Raw genomic sequence first — 22,975 nt, forward strand, 5'->3', positions numbered from 1 at the left:
CCTTCATTTCAGCGTTCTCTGATACTGACTGACTACGCTCTCTAATTCCATTCATGGAATATTTACTCAACTCCTATTATTTGTGACTTGATGCAAGAAGTACATAGTTTCTGCTTATGATCTGCGAAATAATATAAGGTTATAAGTATTTTGTTAGAACATTATTATCCGTGTGTTGCTTGTGGTTGTCCAGAATGACAGCTACATCAGACCCAGCAAATATCACCTATGATGGGAGTTGTAATTCATTAATGTCTGAGGGTCAAAGGTTCACCACACCTGGAGCACAGCATACTACACATTGTTTTAATTTGTTTAATTGTAAGCCAAACTAAAGGGCAGGATTTTAACATTTTCCTGTAAATAAATATTGGCAGTACCATGCAAAAAAAGGTAATACTCCTCTCAAACAAAGTGAAGAGGACCTGCATCAACCATTATGCCCTCCTTTAAAGTTTGATTTTTGAAATCAACAAAAGAGGTGTGAGCAACATATGGTCTTAAGAATGCAAGGAGGATATTTTTGTATGGTTGACACAGTTCTATTCAATTCATGAACAGCTTGATCTATTATTTTAAATATGATTAAAGGTGTAATCAACATCTCTGCATGTGAAGTCAATCTCACAACTCCAACTGGTTTTTAACTGATGGGAATTGCATCCTTCCTTGACCTCACAGCTGCTGAGTAAAATATGATGAAAGACTCAGAAAGCAAACAAAACAGTCTCCTAACAATTCAGATTTTGGGAGTTCTGCACCCACCTCATGAGTTTAAGAATCTGTTTGTCACCACAATAGAATAAAGTGCAGGTGCACAGTTCCGTTTCATTTTGTATTGTAAATAAAATTGCATTAAGCAGTTTTCAAAAGCAATTTAGTGGGCATGTCATGAAATCTTTCAAACAAAATTGTAAAATATGTACACCTGATCCTTGTCATCTGAAACTTGAAACCAGTTATTTAAAATGTAAAAAAATACACAGATCCTCTTTATTTACCACCCCCCATTCCACCAGTGATTATTTTCATGCAATTTAATGCATAATTTGGTAATAAAACTATTTCCCATTTAGAACCATTGATATTATTTTAGTCTGTGTATCAAAAGAAAACTGCCCAAAGGTGAGTTACAAACGCTTATTTTTATTTTAGTTTGTTTAAATAAACTAATATAGAATTTTTATCCAAATATTAGAGCAAAATGATCAGGGCAATGCTATGTGAAGATGCTAGGTTCCTGCAGGACCAGTTTCCCCTTCTTTCATCTGCTGGCAGTAGAGAGAGGGAACCTAGTTTGTTCCTTCTACCAGTCCTCAAAACCCTTCCAATTAATTATTGCCCAAAACACAAGACTATTTTAAAAAAAGAAAAAAAGGATATGACATATGGTACTCAATATTTACCTCATCCCAGTTGTGCTCCTCTACCCTAACCCATCAGGTATACAGTAGAAGTTCAAAATGATGCAGGAACTAACTTCAAATTAGGCAGCCAAAATAAAAATTGCTAATTCAAATGGCCTACTTTACATGCTTTTTAGACAGAGTATAGGATTTCTGATCACAGAATTCCATATACCATGCTTATGGGAGCCTTCAATATTACTGTCAGATTTTATCACTGTTTTTACTGCTATATATCACTGCTATAAATAGGACTTGGCACAAAAAGCCTAAGGCCAGTATCTGAGCTGGTCGAGAACACCGTAGAATATAATGCTTTTGTACCAGAACTTCCAGTGTAATGAGTCAAAAACAGACTGCTAACACCAAGGAACAGCTGCCTTCCTCCTGCTACTACTGTAGCAATTGTCTTCTCCACTGTCACGTTATTTAATTGAGCAGAAACAAGTGCTGAAAATTGCTGGGTATTTGTGGAAGATGCATTTGCAGTCCTTTTTCTCAGATCTGTTAATTACTCTTTGAAAAAAATAAAACCCTGTCCCTCCCAAGTTCATTGGCCAGTCATTTCTGGTATCTCATCATTGTCAATTCCTCTTTATTAAAGTTGCTTTGATATTCTCTGGGCAAAATCCAGCCAAAGTTTGTTCACTGCTTAAGTCTTCAATTTCATACAAATGCTTGAACTAAAGGGGGCTTGCTTCTGAGCAGATATATATGGGTTTGCACTATTAATGTCCCATTCATGCAGAACTCTCCCACTGAAATCTATGGGTGGTATTCAACTAAGTTTGATTCAGACCAAACTGAAATTAATTAACATGACGAAGCTAGGGTCATTATTTTCAATGGGTCCACTAGCTGACTAAGAAATACTAGATTGTGCCCCATTTATGTCATTTATGGCTGCTGTATCAGTGTTTTGCTGAGGATATCAGAAACACCCATAGAACAAGAAGCCCAGGGCTTTTTTTTCAGCCAGAAGTCACCGGAAATCATTTCTTGCACATCTTAGGTGGGCATCATTGCTATTATAAGAGAACAATGGAAGTGTTTATGATGAGTTCCAGTACCTCTTTTTGTAGAAAAATAGACCTGCATAAAACATTGCTAGTTCCAGGGGGGGGGGGAATTATATCAGGAATTTCTGTTTTATTTCATCTACATTTCAAAAAGATGATTTAGAAGTTGATAAATCTGGTAACACACAGTTCTCTTTTTGTTTAGGCTTGTTAACAGATGGATAATACTAAAAAAGAAAGGGTAATATATCTGTAGTGCTCATCATTCCTGCTTTACCATATGTGCCAAGCCTAGATGAAGGATGGTGGAAGGCACATATCTCTGCATACTAATTAGACAAGGCTGCAAATTTCTGCACACTTCCTTGGAGTAGATTCCACTGAATTCAGTGAGGTACATTCTTGTGATTGAGCTGAACTTGCCTTCTAGAAGCACTGTATTCCTTTGGATCCAAGGTGTATGTTATTGAAGGGAAGGTGGATAGGAAGTTCCATTTCTGAATGAACCTTATGGTGTAGGTACTTTCCAAAGCAAAATTTTGCACTGTATCAGTCCCAGCAGCTGCTAGGATATTCAAAATCATGAGATTTAGCCATTATGCATTAAACCACTGAGCAACTTAAAGTGGACTTAAATGCATTCAGAGATAAGTAAGCAGATTAATGAAAATTTAGAGAGGATTTGTACTCTTAAACCTGCATTGGTGTAAATGTGTAGCTTTTCTCCAAGCTTCACAGTGTTACATAGAACAAGAATATTACTTTGTCCAGTGAATCTCTTGTTACTAAAGAGAGAGAGAAATCACATGAGCTGCAGTTGCCCCTTCTAAATTATACATAACCAAAGATGGCATTGCAGAACTATGGATTTTAAATCCAAACTGGAACCAGCTATTTCATATAGAATACATTTTTTAAATTGCAGTGTCATAATCTTTCGATTCAGTGGCGGGGGGGGGGGGGAGTCCAGGAAAATGAAAAAAATCAATGAATAAAAGCCAATACTTTGTGAATAGGATAAATGCTACACTAATAAAGCAAGGCCTTGACTTCTTTATCCTAAAGTGTTTAGGCTTCAGAAGATTTTTTTCAAAGGTTCCATTTCTTTTATATTCTAAAGATTTAAACTACATCAAACTGGGAACATGCCTGGGATATTATTTCCAATGCAGACCAGTAGGATGTTGTTGTTGTTGTTTAGTTGTTTAGTCGTGTCCGCCTCTTCGTGACCCCATGGACCAGAGCACGCCAGGCACTCCTGTCTTCCACTGCCTCCCGCAGTTTGGTCAAACTCATGCTGGTAGCTTCAAGAACACTGTCCAACCATCTCGTCCTCTGTCGTCCCCTTCTCCTTGTGCCCTCCATTTTTCCCAGCATCAGGGTCTTTTCCAGGGAGTCTTCTTTTCTCATGAGGTGGCCAAAGTATTGGAGCCTCAGCTTCATGATCTGTCCTTCCAGTGACCACTCAGAGCTGATTTCCTTAAGAATGGATGCGTTTGATCTTCTTGCAGTCCATGGGACTCTCAAGAGTCTCCTCCAGCACCATAATTCAAAAGCATTGATTCTTCGGCGATCAGCCTTCTTTATGGTCCAGCTCTCACTTCCATACATCACTACTGGGAAAACCATGGCTTTAACTATACTGACCTGCTATATAAGCAGATATATTTGCTTATATAATGAGGGAAGTAAATAACTTGGAATTTTATTTAAAATAATTAAATATACACAAATCTCCATATAACCAATATATGCAACCTAGTCTAACTTTAAATATAAATTGCAGGAGCATTTACCAGTCATATGTTATCATAACATGCACAAGCACAGCTGTTCTATTTTCAACACTTCTTATGACCTCATTGAATCACATTCCCTGAGCAATGGTTTACATGGCTTGTGGCATTCCCTCCACTGAGGTGGTCACCTTAATCTTTCAGAAACCTTTTTCATGGTGCTCCCTGCTTTTCTTGCAACCTTCATAGGCTTTACACCATTGGTGTTTTGTTGAGATATGATACAGATGTCTTGTTCTCCCTTTGCCAATAGCTTAATATGATTTTTCTATGGTTCCTTTGCAGCAGTTGGAGGGAAATTAAACTGTTGCCTATTTTCTTTTTCTTTTTACTTCTGATGTCCTTTTTCACTTATGATCCCAGACTAGAAATAAACTGTAATTTTAAAGCGTAGTACATTCTCTTAAGTGGTTAACATAAAAACATTGATCTTTCTGCAGCATTGTCTTTATATGGAAGGTCATTGAAAGAAGAGTACCAGGGAAAGAAGTGGTGCTAAAGTGAATATATTTCCTGTCTCTTTCAATTCTACCTAGCTGGAGAAACAAGGAGAGGAACTGAAAGTGGGAGGGCAGGTTTCACTGAAACAAGCAGGATCAATATCATATCAAGCTCAGAATGGGTTGCCTTTGAATAAATGATTCTCTCTCTCTCTCTCTCTCTCTCCCTTTCCTTCCTTTCCATGAAACAGCCAGAAGCTATTTAACAGTAAAAACTTAAATATATATAAATAATTCAAATCCAATTACAAATATAGACTGGGATTTTAAAAAAAATCTCCATTTAAAAGGCTTGTTGGAAAAGGAAGGTCTTCAACGCACACTGGAAAGACAATAGAGACATCATGCAGACAGCTCGACAAAGGGGCAAAACAGGGACTGAATTGTGAGAAATAATGAACAGGCAGGCAACTGAGCTGTACTGAAGTAGCTAAATGTCAGAAAGAGCACAGATTTTCTTTTTAATAATGATGTCAAAATCCCTTTAAAATCAGGTTTTTATTTTGTAATTAAGTCCCAAGTTGTCCTCCCTTTCAAAACTTCCCTACCTTCCAGCATCAGCAGTGAGGTAGAAGTGATGCAAAGGGTAAGGTTGTTCTTCAGACCTTCATTTGGCCTGTCACGTGAATTTTCCCATACAAAGATGCCTGGGAGTTATAATTGGCCAAGCTTCTTGGTTCTTAGAATTTCACTCCCTCAACCTCCCACCCCCAGCCCATGGTTGCTGCATCTTGAAAGTTAAGTTTTGAAGATGGGGTTGTGGGAACTCACAAGTCCATTCTAAATACTGAAGAAAGGAAAGCGTTGCCCATCTCATCTGTTCATTCACCTAGTTCTCCACTACCTAGAATGTAGTGAACCTTTGAACAGGGTGCTTGCAAAAGCAAAAGCCACTGATGGAATGCTCCTATGGTGCAGCTCACCTCAAGCCTGCCAGTGCCTTCCACTTTCTTTTTCCAAAGGGACAAGAAACTTACCTTGCAACAGAGGAAAGAGGCAGAAAGCAAGGGGAAATGGTATTGGTGCTGCTGGGGATTTTGAAATTGGTACATCCAGTCTTCAAAAAGAAAGCAAACAAATTCTTTGGGATAGGCTCTCCACTGCCCAAGGTAAGCAACTGGGTCTCTGGGGAAGGGAAAATGAGACATGGCAAAGGAAAGAGGCAGTTCTGAATTTTTTGCAAGCGCCTGACATAAATCCTTGCAAAGAAGCAATCTAAATGCTCACAGAGGTGCAACCCCTCTTCAGCTGAACAGGATGTTAGTCTGTCGCTACCCACCACACAGTGGTGTTTTGTCATATTAATACTGAATGTTCTAAATAAACCAGATCACACCGTTTAGAGAGTTTCATGAAGTAAATGGCAAGATTTGGAAGTAGCATTCTAACCTCTGATGGGGACGTTTCCCAAAATACTTTCCATGAGAAATGTCAACACAGCTGGAAACAATTCCAGATGGTTTCTTCTCCTGAGCCTGTGTCTGAAGTTTTATACACTCCATCGATGCCTTACATTTGATGGTCATGTTGTCCAGATAAAAAGGCTTCAAATAACGCAAACTCCAAAAAGGAAGCAAAAGCACGAGAGAGGAGACAACACAGCAGGGCTGCAGCTTTGCAGCTTCAAGATTTTCTTCAAAATGCCAACATCTCGTGCCATGCGTGGTGTAGTGGTTAAGAGTGGTGGACTCATAATCTGGTGAACCGGGTTTGATTCCCCGCTCCTCCACATGCAGCTGCTGTGTGACCTTGGGCTAGTCACACTTCTCTGAAGTCTCTCAGCCTCACTCACCTCAGAGTGTTTGTTGTGGGGGAGGAAGGGAAAGGAGATTGTTAGCCACTTTGAGACTCCTTAGAGTAGTGATAAAGCCGGATATCAAATCCAAACTCTTCTTCTTCTTCACTACATAGGGAAATTGTTTCCAGTAAGAAACATGCACCATTTGGGCATACTTGACTGTCTATACTTTCTGAAAATATTTCTGCTATCAGTCTGTCCTTGAATGGTTGTTATTTTGCTGTTCTGCCCAATTTCTCCTTCAGTGGCATTGTTGGGTAAGCAAATCAAGGTCTTTTGAAATGCAACCTTACAATATAAGTGATTCATTAATCATCTTTTAGTGCCATCTTCAGTAATGGTGTGTAGTGGCTATATATCTTATTAGCATTTACATGGAATCATTAACCTGCATAATAAAATAATGTGATATTTCATAAGCCCAATTGCTTAGTGGTGAGCTGGCTAGTGAGACCACTGTAGAAGTCCTTATTATTTATTAGCCTATTCCAATCAAAGATGTGTTTTTTTTTTTTTTTTGAGTGGGGTGTTCTTCCTTACAGCAACCTATGGCTCATCTATTTGGGGTTGGTCACCAGTCCACTTCAGTGTTTTGTTAAGTGCCTAGGAGCAAGTCTCATGCCCACGCCAAGCCAGACCACACATAAAGGTGAGGTAAAGGACTGCTGGATGGTTAAGTCTAGTCAAGTGGGGCTCATCTAACTTCAGGCCAAGGGAGCTGGTGTTTGTCAACAGAAAGATTTCTCGGTCATGTGGCCAGCATTACTAAACTGTGATAGAAGCCAGAGCGCACAGAAATGCTGTTTATCTTCCTGACGCAGCAGTACCTATTTATCTACTTGCACTGGTGTGCTTTCAAAATGCTAGGTTGGCAGAAGCTGGCACAGAGCAATGGGAGCTCACCCCATCACACGGATTTGAACTGCCAACCTTCTGATCAGCAAGTCCAAGAGGCTCAGTGGTTTGGACCACAGCGCCACCTACTCCTGCCTTCTCATGCTGTGCCCAGATTGTAGAAGCAGGCTGCCATTCACTCCAGGTCAAACATTTGGGGGGTTGCAGATCCTGGTGGAGCTTTGTCCTCTCTTCCGCTTCCTGTCACTATCACCACAAAATTTCTCCTTCTGGGCCAAGCATGGAGGGGAGACAAGGCACAGCAGCTACCACTGCCCACTGCCTTCCTACTTCTCCCTTCTCTCAAGCTCAACATCTTGCTTTTCAAAAGAGATTCATACCATACCGTCTGCAAAAGAGAAGGTAGTACATGTTGGTGAAGGAGAATAGACAAACAGATGATTAAAGCTCAGCATAGCTACCCCAGCTTTCTATCAGTATGTAACTTGAGGGTGGGGAGGCGGAACGAAGAAGGAAAGCTCACTACAGGTATGTTGTCCAGAGTCCATAAAAACCTGGAGTTGGGCCCATAACTTGTAGCATTGTCAGGGCCAGCCCACCCATGAGGCAAGCTGAGGCGACTGCCTCGGGTGGCAGGATCCACTGAGGCAGCAAGATCCATCCTCCAAGAAATGCTTTGCTTGCTGTCACCACCTCTGCCACACACTCCTTGGAGGCCGGATCTGCTGCCTCTTTGGCAGCCCCCCAAATTCAGCCTCTATAGTGGCCTCTCGGTGAAGAGGAGGTTATGCTGGTCTCCTCCCACCCCTAGGAAGGAAATGGCGTGGGTTGCCCTCTGGGCTCTGCACCTACCTGGCATGATTCAGTGTGGGTCCCTTCTCCCACTTGCAACAATTTCCACTTCAATCATTGGGGAAGGTTGATTTGATTCCTCCCCACTCTTGTTCCTGATGTAGAACTTCACTCACTTCTTCCCCAGGTGGGGTGGGGGTGCCAAAATGTCTTCGGTCAGCCCTGAGCATTGTCATATTTATTTCTGTGATCATATCAGTAGCTGTTTTCTATAAACTGTTACAGCTGGGCCTCAAGCATTCTTTACAGGTTTCTGGCATTCTAAGTGAGGACTTGCCAGTACCAAACATTTAATGCATCATAGAATTGCAGTTGCTTTCCCTATGGCAACAGCATATTGATTCATGTAATTTTGTCTGAATCTCAAGCCCATGAATCACTGTTCTGAGTTCCAAAAGGCATGCCTTTCCACTCCTACCATTGTATTTTATCACATTTCTCTTACACTAGTCCTTTGCTTATACAGTTAATGCTGTATAATTCTGCTATTACTATTGATGCCAATAAAGGGAATGGAGTTTTAGATCCTCTGCACCTGATGCCATCCACAAACTTCACCAGTGGCTGTCACAGCTCTATATCTATTGATTGTTTACTTTCCTGCCTTTCTAAAACTTTGCACATAATGTTGTGTCAAATATTTTGCTGAAATCTTAATAGCAGGGAGGTTCGACTGGCACCTTCATTGTACCCCTTTAGGTGTCAGGCAAAAACGTTCCTCTTCAACCAGGCCTTTAGCTGGTTAACATCTGATACCCTTTTATATCTGTTGTGGGAGGGGGAATTATTGGTTTTGTTCTGTTCTTATTTTTATTACGTATTTTGTGGTTTTTTTCTATACAGTATTTTTATGTTGTGGACTGCCCTGAGATCTATGAATGAAGGGTGCTATACAAACTTAATAAAATAATAATAATAATAATAATAATAATAATAATAAATAAATAAATAAATAAATAAATAAATTTAATTGTGCAGAAAGCCCTTTCCTGTAGGGACTGTCATTTTTTATTGTCCTGAAAGCCCAGTCCTGTAAGCATGGGGAATCTGTGGCCTTTCCAGGTGTTGCTCAAGACCAGCTCCCATCAGCCCAGCCAGAATTGCTAATAGTTAGAGATGATGAGAGCCGTCGGCCAACAACATCAGCTTTGCTATTAAATTTGTCATGATCTGCTGTTTATACAATACCCACCACATTCACCATTTTATACTACACTTTTAATTACTCTTCTCTTTAATGTTTATTCAAAAGTATTTGCATACTACTGAAAACAAATGAGCACATTTGTCACTTTTATTTCCTCTCTTAAATATTTGTATAAACATATTCTTCTACAATTTATAAAACATATTCTGCATTTGTAAACTAATGCCCTTTTGTGATAGAGAATGCAATGCTGTGTTGCTTCAGATGTACATATAAGACAGTTAAGCTGATGAATATGTTTTAACAGATGCTTGCATTTGAATCGTTTATTTAGACAGATATGGAACAAGTCCAAGACTTGACTTGCAAATATCAGTAAAGCTCTTGGTATGCACCGCTCCCAAACATCTGAAAGTATTTAGAAGGTCACTGTAAATAACAGTTGAATGGAGTTTGTATTTCGGTCATGTGGGCGACTAATTGTGCCTATGGGACTTGGCTGGGATAACAGGAAAATAGAGCAAATCTGCTCTGGAAGTGCATTGCCTAAATATCACATTTTCTTAGCTTGCATAAGGGTTTTTCTAGGTGGGGAAAATGAGGGGGAAGCTACATGCTTTTCCTGGTTCTTCCTTGCACAAAGACTCACCTCACCCATGAAGAGATGATAATAGGATTGGTAAGCAAGATGTCAGTCAATTGCCCCATCACTGCACTTGTTCTGCATATATTCTTCAGACTAAGAGTCAGAAGCAATTTCCATGGAAAAGTTCATTTCAAAAACCTACAATAAATCAGTCACTCTCACTGCCACACACCACACAGCCTTCCCCATCCTGATACCTTCCAGATGTTTTGGACTACAACTCCCATCAGTCCGGGTCACGCTAGCTGGAACTGTAGTCTAAAACATCTGGAGAACACCACCTTGGGGAAGGTTGATGCTACATTTCTATAAAGATGCTTGAAACTGACTGAATCCCTGTGCTTTCAGATTTGTTGCTCTTCACAGGCTAGAAACCTGAAGTCTGATACATGTGTAGCTCAAGATGCCCTTGAAGTAGAAAAAAATCCCTTGAACTATAAAAACAAAACAGCTAGGACACTTCTAGGTCTCTCCCTTGAGAATGTGAACATGAAGCCTGTCCCAGAATGGTTGAAGTGTGCTTTCCACTCGCATTTGTTTTCTGGACTTCAGAACTCAGAAATGAGTCCTAGTGCTACCCACACAGTGTCCCTACGGACACCTTCAGTAGTCTCGCATAGCAAAATGCAAGTGTAAGAGAGAGTTGCTTTCAGGAACACTCGCCACCCACTGTTACATATGAGTTTCAGCCAAGGGAATAGAGTAGTAATAGCATCCCATAACTCTCTTTTCACACAAATAAATTGGTTTTTAAAAAGTAATCTTTCTGCACAGAATCTCCTCCTCTCTTCCAGAGTTAGGCAGAATAATGATTGAGAGGTGAGGATGCATTATTCATGTTACTTAACATCTGCTTAAGCTGCCGTGTGTGTCAGATGGTGTGCATTTATTCCCAGTGTTTTAGAAATGAAGACCCGGGATGTTTTAGAGCCTTTCCACTGCGCCTGAGAAATTAGTTTACTTTCCACTTAACTTCATTCAGAAAATAAAGGTTTGACTTGGAATTGGAAACCAGCCTTTGTGCAAGCCTTGCTCATCCTCCTTCCTTCACATCCGTTCTTTGTGTGTTCTCAAGTATATATAAAACTCTTCACCCCCAGGGCATTGCCAGTCATTCAGACTCAAGTTCTCAATAGGGCCTCTTCAAATCTAATATATATAAGAAAGTGGCCCTATTAAAACTTTCCCATTTCCTGAAATGCCCCTAACCAAAATCATTAAAGTATGTCTCAAGCCTGCCATGCAGTACAGTCTATTTTCGCTATAATCCTCCATCTAGAGCAATGACCACTGAAAGTAACAATAACTCCTAATAGTACCTACTTTAATTAGATGGACATTTGCTTTTGTTTAATGAATGAACCTTCTCTGTTTGTGGTTGTTCAGCCTCTGTTTAGATTCAACAGACAATATCCAATAAAGATTCTGCAGTGGCCTGGCTGAACAAAGGATATTGTGACTTCCTGCCTTCTCCATTTCCAGCATTATGTATAATAGGAAAAGTAAGAAAGGACAATGTAAGACCTAAACTGTAGCAAAAGAGAGATCCAATTAGAAGCCCTATCAACCCTAAGAATGTTAATACAGACTCACTCTCAGGTCAGTCCAGTCCTCATTCTGACAACTACTAGAAACCCGCTGGGGAATTTTGCATTTGCAAGGCAATCAGTGCTTGTTAACCAGTTGGCTGGCTGAATAGTTATTTTCAGATAAAACAACTTTCAATAAGGCATAATCCCATTTTAACTGCTGTCTGTTCTTAACAAATATTGGTATCCTTTATCTGAAGAAGTGTGCATGCACACGAAAGCTTATACCAAGAACTAACTTAGTTGGTCTTTAAGGTGCTACAGGAAGGAATTTTTTTATTTTGACTATGGCAGACCAACACGGATACCTATCTGTAACTGGTATCCTTTAGTTGAAGCTCCAAATTCCCCAGGAACCATTTTGGAGAAGAAAGTGGGATACTAATTAGTGGATGCTGATGAAGAAGAGCAAAGCAAGGATGCAGACTAGAGGTATGGAGGCATATACAGCAGCCCTGCCCCCTTAAATCCCACATGTGTTTACCATGCCCAGTCCATCCCAGCCTTTCTGGATTGCTAATGTCCATGACAGCTAGCATGTGAGGATTCAGAGTCCTCTCAGTTTTCACTAGAAAACTCCCTGAATTTCTCTCTCTCACACACACACACAGCTAATTTTCTATTTAGATTTGGAATTTATTCAGACCAGGGTTTGTTTGTTTATTTTGTATAGAGAATCTTGTTAGAAGTGGTACGGTTTGCTATAGTCTGTTTCTCAATTAATATCTGTTTGCCGTAGCCATACAAGATGTGGCCTCAATTATTAGATGACCCAAGTCTTTAGCTTGTCAGAAAGGCTGACAGGTTGCTGTCAGGTCAAATACACAAGACGCTATGGCATGTTTCATTAAAGTTTACACTAGCGGGGAATGTTGCTTGCAGACGAGAGATTATTCTTACTGTTTTTTCAGAAGTTGTTGGTATCAAGGAACTGAAATACTCTCCTTAAGTCACACAACAATTATTTCTGGAAAGACAATGTAAAAAATGAGACTATTCGCCTAAAACTATTATTTCGGTTTTAGAGTCCAAGATTATTCCATTACAAACATTATTTCCATTGCAACCTCAGTCTTGGTCTAAGATTGGGGGGGGGGCAATGTTGCATCATTGGGAGGAGACCAGGTGCAGAGCCCAGTGTGGCTTGGCTTCCTCACTTATCCTCAGAAGCAGCCAGCCACTGAAACATAGTATGCTCAGCCCTGCACTTGGCCTCCTTTGCCCCCTTAACATTGAGGGGGCTGAAGATAGCTCCACCCCTAGGAGTTGGCATGCCTGCATCCTAGTTTGCATCTAGAATAGGTTGAGAGTGCAAACTGCAGCATTGGGTGTGCATCCTTGGAAACCCAATCTCCAGTTTTATAGTCATGCGTTTATAGCTGTAATCATCTGCAACAAATAACAGAGTGGGAACGGATGGAGCACAAAGCTGCCACTCTCTGAATGACATCTCCCCTCTTTTGACTTGCACGGTTGGCTGAAATTAATTAATGTATGTTTCCAAGGAGAGTCAATCGGAGTCCATTGTATGCCGCAGAAGTAAATAAATTATTAAATCTTTTCCCATTTAAAAAACAACACCTGAGCCTCTACTTTCTGATGTTATCTTCGCAAGGAGGATTTTATATATATATTTAAAAAATACAAGTACAGTACTTCCTTTCTGTGGAATAAGCATATGAACTAGGTGGGTGTTGCTTTTTAATTAGTAAATAAAGGGATGAACATTCTGGAGGTGGCAGTTTGCATCCCATATGGCACAGAACACAAAGTGCAAAAAGAAAAGAAAAAGTGTTTTTCAAACATTCTTAAATTTTAAGTATGCCAGTGAAGTACAGAAAATACGTGTTTAATGAGATCAGATTATTTTGAGTGATTTCTTCTGTCAAAATACTTATATTAGAAATGGTGTGTGTCTTAACTTCTTGTCAGAGTGCTCTTGCTGTACCTATCAGTTTATTAAATTATTCATTTTTCATAACTTTAGCCCCCCTTATCTTTCTTTAGGGTGCAATTGTCTGGGGATCCTATTAGCATCCTGTATGACTCACAGGCTCTTAGATGTATTTATGTGTCTGTTTCCCCAAGTACACATTGCATAATCATTTATTCTAGGGCAAATCTTAGCATATTCTTCAGAAGCCTGCTATGCCATGATTCACCCTTGCTCTTATACTGCATAGCTGGAGATAGACAAGTCTTCCATGTTTTCCTGGGTTCTTAGACTTCTGAACAGAAACGATGTATGTAGCCTTTGCTGTAAAGTTAGTGTGGCAAAACTACAGAGAAATAATTATGAGAAGCTACATAACTTTCTGTTTGGCTGCAAGTAGAGGCAAAACAACAACACCACAAACTGGCTTAAAAATATAAAACCAAATTTACTAGAATAATAACTGGAATAGAGATAGACTTGTAACCATTGAAGCAACAAACATACTAAGGTGCCATGTGCAAAACAAAGCCTGAAGATGCTGTAAACATGGAGTGGATAAATGTACAACTGTATTTTAACAAGTTGTATCAGGCCTCCAAGCTGTTTAGTACTGGTAAATTGTTTATCAGCTGCATAAGACTGCTTCTTACAGGGATGCGGGTGGTGCTGTGGTCTACAGAGTTTAGGGCTTGCCAATCAAAGGGTGAGCAGTTCGAATCCCTGCAACGGAGTGAGCTCCCATTGCTCAGTCCCTACTCCTGCCAACCTAGCAGTTTGAAAGCATGTCAAAGTGCAAGTAGATAAATAGGTACCACCCCGGTGGGAAGGTAAACAGCATTTCCGTGTGCTGCTGTGGTTCACCAAAAGTGGCTTAGTTATGCTGGCCACGACCCGGAAGCTGTATGCCTACTCCCTCGGCCAATGAAGCGAGTCATCCGCGACTGGACCTAACAGTCAGGGGTCACTTTACCTTTAAGACTGCTTCTTATGAGATTGCTTTGTCTCAGAAAATAAAATATAGGCCTTGTATTTCAAATATGAAGTGCATGTTTGTTGTTGTTGCTGCTGCTGCTGCTGCAGTTTTAAAGTTCATTTCTACCAGCCTTTTGGAAACATTTGAGTAAACTAGACCTGCAGAACATGTGACATGGCATGCTGAATTTACCAGCTATACATTGCAGCCTACCAGGACCATTGCTTAACAGTCACCTCATTTCTGCAGTGTTTTCAGGCACATTGGACTGACCTGCTGTATGTTAAATGTGGTTCTTCGGCTCTTATGATACTCTGCTGGATTATGGGGGGGCCTGCTAGATTGTATATGATTGTGTTTATAATTTTTATTGCACTTCTCCTGCCCCTCTCATGACAGTAGTGAGGAAGGATTTTTCCACCCAAGGACTTAACTGTGGCATCCTGTTCCAAATGGGTGGCTTTAAGGAGAGCCTACCAAATTTGTCACAGCAGACCTCCAACAAGACAATCATCTCCTCCATCTGTTCAGGTCCTACCACCTCCTTTACCACATGAAAGAGTTCTGCTGGGTGGCTACTTAAGGTTACAATGGTGGCAAAGCCTTCTTCTCTGTCACATGGTAGGCATGAAGATGTGCCCATACCTGTGTTCAGTAAGATTGATTCTCGGATTTTAACCACCTGAATTCTAGCCACTGTCCCTCTTGCTTCATAGCCTTTATCCAAAGCCTTGTGCTCCTCCATGCTAGTACAACAGACCACATCCTCTTCAAGTCACATGTAGTGTAAGTCTGTCCTAGCTCAGGAGGAAACGGGAAGTCTTCTCCTGAGTGCTACAAAACATCCCCTAACATGCCCACTGTAGGAATGTTGTACCTGACTGCGGTTTTACATCCCACATAAGTTTATTTCTCTACTGTGCCACTTCCATCCTGCCCATGTTCCCTCCCACCCCCGTTTAAACCATTCTGTTGACTTGCCTTCACCAGCAGAATGGCTGCACTGGTCACCATCTTGTATTGTCATATTTTCTGGCTCTTCAGTGGATCCCGGGTAAAGGATTGTTCTTTTAAACATGTCTGGGCAAGATACATTGATTGTTCAGATTTCTGCTGTGGATGTAAGTTGTTTGTGGAAAATTTTGGCTCAGCTACTCTCCATAGCTCTGCATTGCTTATCCATGATGATTGCTGCAAAACCACAGATAATTGCAGGACTTTCCTGGGCATGGATTAACATTCTGTGGATAAATAGCAGTAGAAGTAAGAATAATATAGCTGTATGGAAATAAAAACAGTGGCTCAATAAGAAAGAGATGCAAGCACCTAATAATGTCATATCTGCTTTCATAGGCAAATGAAAAATGGTTTGTAATATAACTTTCATACCTGGGAAAGTGAGCAAACTATCCTTCATGAAATATGTAATTACTTCATTTTCCCCAGGAGTTCAATAGCATTTCCAACAATAAAATATTTTATAGGGCAAGAGAGAGGGCACTTTTACATGCCCAGTGGAATGATCTACAAATCCCTAAGAGTATAATTCTTGCAGTTCAGCTGTTCGTAACAGATGCAAGTGGCTGCTTCTGCATACCTTGAAACTAGGTAGGTGAAACACCACGCACCAAGACCTTGATTTCAAATCAAACTACAGAGCAAAATATATAGTCAGGCATTATTGGTTAATGAGTTTGCACTGGTGACATTTTATTACATAGAGCTTTACGTATTCCCCCCCCCTCCAGTTTTTGCCATCTTAAAATCTGGAATTTAACAACACAAAGGGAGGAATTAAAAATAGTGCTAAGCAGATTGCTCCTCCAGCTCAAACATTTCTGCCCTCTCCTCCCTGATGTTTATGGGAATCCAGGTATATGAGCCCAATAGCACTTGCTCACCCCTTCATGTTCTCCAGTAACTCAGATTCAGAGCCCAGATTGCCTCCAATACTGGAGATAGCACATGTTCATAATGACTAGTAGCCATTGATACTTATTGTTCCTTAATTTGTCCAATACTCTTCTGAAGCCATCTAAGGGCTCATCCAGACTTCCTCTGGAACCACACTTTTTTCTGTTCCTGCACTTTCCCTGCAAAAACACACTTACACTCTTCACTGCTGAATCAGATCAAAAAGCAATCTGTGGGAAACCTTAATTGCCATTTGTTCTGATTCAGCTTTGTTTAGTGGGTTTTCGCGGAGAAAGTGCTGGGGCAAAAAAGAGGGAGGGGCTCAGACATGGTGCTTTAAATTGCGGACCAGTGCCTAGAAAGTGTGGGGCAAAAGATAAATGTGGGTGAGCCCTAGATTGGTGTCCGTTGCTGCTTCTTATGGGAGTGAACACCATACTTTACCTATGTAGTATATGAAGAAGTGCTCTTTTTTTCCTGTCTGTCCTGAAAGTTCCCATTTTCAGCTTCTTTAGGTGGTATGCTTAGGATTATAATTCATTTTATATTGCAGTTTACTTTATTTAACTAATCACTGTTATGAGATCCAGAAAAGCTTGCTCTCATCCAGGAGGACAACGTGGAAACAAAAGCAGTGCAATTTGTTTTTCTAGTAACATTATGAAAGCTATTATCTTCCCAAACCAATTTGTGCAAGTAAAATATGTAACTGTGCATGTATCTTCTTACTTTGCATAAGTCATTCAACTTCAAAGATACACAGCTCATTTGTGTGACTTCAGGGGCTCCAAAATTAAGAATGCATGTCCAGTGTGCATACGATTGAAGGCAGGTCAGTCTTTCAAAGCAAAGCAAGTACAGAAAAATCACAGTCAATGTAATTCCAAAGTAAGAAATCTATGAATTTAAGATTTTCTAGGTTATCATCATACCCACCTGGAAAATGAGCTTTGCTTATATGAAAGTGTTAATATACCTTAGGTGCATATGAAGCTGCATTATACTGAGCCAGGCCACTGACCCATCTGGTTCAGTGCTTCCTGTGCTGATTGGCACTGGATCTTTGGCAGGGTCGTTCATCATAGCCCTACCTGGAGATGCCAAGTGATTAAATCTGGGACCTTCTGAATGCAAAGCAGAGCTACTGAGCTATGGCCTTTCCTCAAGGCTTCACAATTTGCAACAGCTTTCAGGATTAATAATGGGTCACTCCTCTCTTTACCTTAACATGGCAGAAAATGGAAAACCCTTCCAAGTAATCATTCATACTAGTCAGCATATATTTGGCTCCCTGGATGGGATGGTGTTGGCTTGGATTACTGTATTTTTTGCATCTCCCACCCTTTTCTAGTAAATTGGGTGGCCATGACAGAGAGCAGGTAGCAGGTTATACATATGTTCATCTTCTTCCATTTTCTCAGAAACTCCATTTAATTGCCATTCCTATTTCTTTGCAAATGTTTTCCCGTTTACGTATTTCCCTTTAGAGGTTCAGATGCTCATTCAGAATTTAAAATCTTCAGGCACTTAGTTACAGTAATCATTGTTTCTCCTGAACGGCAGCTCTATCATTAACTTTATAGATTATGAAACTGAATTTCTGAGAAGAAATATTTGTAGTCTTGTTGTTGGCATCAGTCCGTCTCAAGAGACAATGGAGTGTTACTCCAGGGGTGAAGTCAAACCACTGTGTTAGCAGCACCGAAGTGACTTCCCTGGAGTGTAAACCTGGACAGTGTGTATGAAGGTCCTGGACTGCCCTGACAACAAGACCGCCCCCTCTCCACCTCACTGATGTGGTCCCAAGGAAAGCAGAGCAATACATTTGACACCAGCTTGGCTGCAGGCGTTGCTGGAAGAAGGTGTACAAGGCGCCATCCTACCATCTTAGGGACTTCACTCCGGATTTGTTTTGAGTTTACTGCATAGCCTTTTTTTCCTCCCAAGATATCCTGCAAGGCAGCTAAGGTTTAGGATCAGAATTTTCCTTCTCCTAGACAGGCTACCTTCCCAGGTTGATGAGTTCCATCTGCCCCTCACAGTCTACAGCATGTGCAGAAACCACCTTCTTGACCATCAGACCCACTATTGGTTTCATCTGCTTAATCTGCCAGATCCTGTCTTCACATGCAGGGGGGAGTTCCTAATTCACTCAGGGTTTGAGACCTGCTGCCTGGTTTAGCTGGTTTAGTTAGCCAGTCAAAACTGTTCCTGGGATGTGGCTGCTGTAGCATGCTGATGGCTTCTAGGAGCCACAGATGAGAGCTGAGTGCAGGGTGGGATAAAAGCTGGACAAACTACTCTAGAAGGAACACTGTGTCACCCACCAAAAGTACTACTCTCCATCTGTAGTCTAAGCTTATGAAATATATACAGAAATATTGCATATCTGCTTTACTTACTTACTTTGTGCATTGAACAGTGCTAAAAAAATCCCTGATAATGTCACTTTTATATAAAAATATACTTGTGATTGTATATCTTTTATCTCATTCTGTTTACTGGAAAGTCCCTAAATGATTCTAAATGTCCATTTTCCCTATTTACTTTGCCCCGGAGCATTCTCCGGCTGCGGTGTTCTCAAGAAAACAATATCCAAAGTAAAACTGATTACTCTGGGAATGCATTGTGAAAACCACTTTTTAGTGCAGCAGACATCAAGTAGGAACATTTAAATGCCCATTGAGTATCAACCGAACAAGGCACATAAAGATCAAAACAGGAAAGTGTGCACATGGCACACTAAAATGATTTATGAGTATACATTTTCATTACATGGGCACAAAAGCATTGTGAACCATGGAGATCAGGAAACATCAAACACCCTCTAGGCATAAGCATATTCACATCAAATTAAATCAGGTTTTCCCCCCTGCTGCAATAATAATAATCTTATTTTCTTGAATCAATTTTTATTGAAGCAATATTCGACATATAATCTATAATTATATATTATGCCTAAACTCTGAAATGTTATTAAAATCCTAGGTTTCCAGTGCAAGAAATCAAATTGTTTTGTTTTTTCCAGGCTTCTTGCCTAGTGGCAATGCAGCTGCTGCCTTGCTTTGAAATATTGATATCAGCACAGGTTTGCTGGCTTTAAATATTGAAGAGTGCTATTAAGGCCATGGAAGAACAAGTGCAAGACCTAATCAGTGGGAAGAAGTTCTGAAGAGCTGCCAGCAGCTAGAACCAAGAGGGGAAACCTCTTCATCACTTTGATGAAGTAAGTAGGAGTATTCATTTTCAAGAACTACAAAAGCAGGGCTATGACTTCCTAGTATATATTTTACCCTGCCACCTGGCTGATACATGCTGGATTATAAGCAAAACACATCAAACCAACCCCAGGCATGTTGGTTAAGCTACAATGCTACAGTCAGGAGCTGAAAAAATATGAAAAATTTGGATTGCTTTTATACAATTTTTCAGCATATTCCTTTGTGCCCTCTCTCTTTCTCTTTGCAATACAGTGTATACAAGTATCTTTGCAATACAGTGGTACCTTGGTTTAAGAACACCTTAGTTTATGAACAACTTGGATTAAGAACGCTGCAAACCCGGAAGTAGGTGTTTTGGTTTGTGAACTTTGCCTTGGAAGCAGAACATGTTTCGCTTCCTATTGAGTGTGTTCCGTTTGTAAATTGAGTCGCCCGCTGCTATGGGAAAGCACAACTTGGTTTAAGAACGCTTTGGTTTAAGAACAGACTTCTGGAACGGATTAAGTCCGTAAACCAAGGTACCACTGTACTTGCTTCTGCATCTCTCTTCACCACCCCCTTTCCCCTTTTAATATGTGTCACTAATTTGTATACTCCAACTGCTGCTATTTATCAACTATTATTTGGTATCTATCCCTGGTCAAAGTCAGTTCTGTGTTTTGTTCTTTAGCAAACTGTGAAGGATATTCTTATAAGCATAAGGATTATTGGTTTTTTTTCTTACTATTGGGTTGTTATTGGGAGGTTTTAATTTTTATTATGTATTTCGTGATTTTATATTGTGCTTTTATATTGTAACTGCCCTGGGACCTGCAGATATAGAACGGTATACAAATAAATAAAATAATAATGATGATGATGATGCTTGTACACATATCTTCAAATTTCAGCCTCCTTCCCTGGGTCTCTAAAAAGTACATTTTTGATCAAGTGTGTGTGTATATGCTTCTTGACTCCGGTGTACATACGGGGGCAGTAGACTTCCTATCCCTACCCTAACTTCTTATCAGGGGTTAATGTCACTGCAAGGCCAAGGGAAGAGGCCTTATTACCACCACCATGTACATACTGACTATAATGCTACAACTTTTCAATCACAACTAATCATATCTTGTAAGAACTTCCACAAAATTGTCAACAGTAGACCCCAAAGGTTTGTGTTCCAAAGTGAGTTCCCAAAGATAAATTGTCAGTGTCTATGTAAATCAGGTTGCAGAGGAGAGTTCTTCTTTTTATTGTTGCATCCCATAATACATGATCAATTGTTTTTCTTAATCAGACTTTAAAAGGTGGAGTCAACACTTTCGACAATGAATAAATTGCTCTGCAGAGGATAGCCCCCTGTCAAAATCCCAAACAGACCAAATTGCTTCATCTGTCCCTGCCGAAGATCCCAAAGTCTTGCACAGTTGGACAAGGGGATCTGTTCCCTCACCATCTTCACTATTCACTTAGAAGCGTCCGCTTAACTCAACACATTTACTTTCAGCATGGATCAAGGCAATGCAACCCTACAAAACTGGACCCCAAAACACATCAGTTGTAGTTCTGATTTCAAGACCCATATCTCATTTACCAAATAATGCTTACACCCCACACCTCTACTCTTCCCTATCTTTTTCTCAGCATGTTTGAGTGTGTGATCCTGTGAATTCAATTGGGAGTAAGCGGTGCTGGAGCCAATGGAACTTGTAACAAATATACATTTAGGATTGTACTGCATATTGCCGTTTTTCTATAAATATAATCCTCATGAGATTAAAATCTTCAGTTACACAACCTGCTTAAACTCTTTTTTTTTTTAAGAACACTCTTTATGATCCATTTAGTGCTGTAACAGCTTCTAGCTTCTGATGCTTTGGGCTGCTGGATATGGTTTTTATTGTAATGCTGCTGTTTTGCTTTGCTTTTATGTATTTTTATTGCTTTTTGTTGCTTTATTGTATATTGTTTTGCTGTTGTATTTTTTAATTTCCTTGCAAGGTGCCATCGGGGTTCTTCCAGACCAAAAGTATAAGATATAAATACAGTAAGTAGGTAAATAACAAGAGTAAGCATATAAATGCATCAGACGTCAGTGCAACACAAGCTATTAAAGAGTGCTCAAATGCTCCATACAAAAATAGAAAAGTTACTTTTGCAATGCATAACAAGCAGGAGGGGACTAGGGTAGTAATATCTCAGGGGACTGCTGCAGGAGACTGTGCTGGAACCACCAACAGATAAACTTTTCCACCTTCCTTGACCCATCTGACTGCCTGGCATCCTTATCAGGAGAAGCTGCCAAATTATTTTCTCTTTTTCCCGCTGGCATCTTTGTGGGAGCTGCCTTTTGTCATTCTGGCAGGAATATTACTCCATTTGGCTAGAAAAAGATTTTTTTATATATATAACTTTGGTTTGCTTGAATTTTTTTTTTGAGCTTGATATTTTTTATTTTATTTTTTGTATCTGTATGTTATTTTTTGTGAGCTGCTTTGGAGGCCAAAAGATTGAATATAAATAAACAGGAGCAATCACTATAAGAGGTAAATTCCTTTTGCTCTTTATCTGTTTCAGAGACATTTATTCTTTGAAGAAGTAGGATGGGTTTTTTTTTAAAGCATTTTGAGTATGTCCTTAAATACAAAATTAGACATAACACTATTAGCAAAAAAATTTTATGGTTTGTCTTTATGGTAGATTTTTTCTGTCAGAAGCAATTCTAATTGTCAAACCACATAAATAATGGAACATGGAGAAGAGAAACAACATGAACATTTCTAGTTGTTGAAATGATGTTGGGATTGACCATGGTTTTTTTTCCAAAATAAAGAAATAAGCACATGGGGCAGCCAAGCTGAGTTGCCAGTATATGCTTGAGCACCATGCCCCATAAAAATGAATAATTGTCCAAGGGTTATATACTTTAAAGATCCATTCTCAAGTCCATGACTCAAATTTGCATACTCACACATACATACAGCACTGGACAAATTTAGGTGATGGTTTGTGAAGTCTTGGGGTGTGATTAACCACAGGTTTTCTTCTCCTATTGCTGCAGCCATTCCCATCTCCCCATAAATCCAAGAAGTTAATTGGACTCTTGAAAAGCTCTGAGAAATGATTGTGTGCCAGCTTCCTGGGCCATTTCCCCATTCCAGAGGGAAGTCAGCCTGAAATTCAACAGAACCATTAGCCATGATAACCCCCATAGAGCCATCAGGAATCCATCCTAATAGGCCCCAAATGAGCAACTCTGCTTCTAGATTGTCCCAAGAGGACATGATAACGCAACACGTAGAAGAACTTCAGTGACCTTTTCTTCCAAGCCTTAGAGATGA

General features: G+C 40.0%; 1 protein-coding gene across 3 annotated transcripts in view; it reads left to right on the top strand.

Annotated features, from left to right (window-relative positions):
* Positions 1-22,975, top strand: part of TAMM41 (TAM41 mitochondrial translocator assembly and maintenance homolog) — a 141,959-nt gene that overhangs the window by 61,849 nt on the left and 57,135 nt on the right. For all 3 annotated transcript variants that reach the window (XM_081177108.1, XM_081177107.1, XM_081177109.1), the window contains one exon: positions 19,460-19,657. The gene's annotated coding sequence lies outside the window, so the exon portion shown is untranslated. The remainder of the gene's footprint in view (positions 1-19,459; positions 19,658-22,975) is intronic.

This window comes from Podarcis bocagei, assembly GCF_964188305.1.
Source record: "Podarcis bocagei genome assembly, chromosome: 2".
NCBI lineage: Eukaryota > Metazoa > Chordata > Lepidosauria > Squamata > Lacertidae > Podarcis > Podarcis bocagei.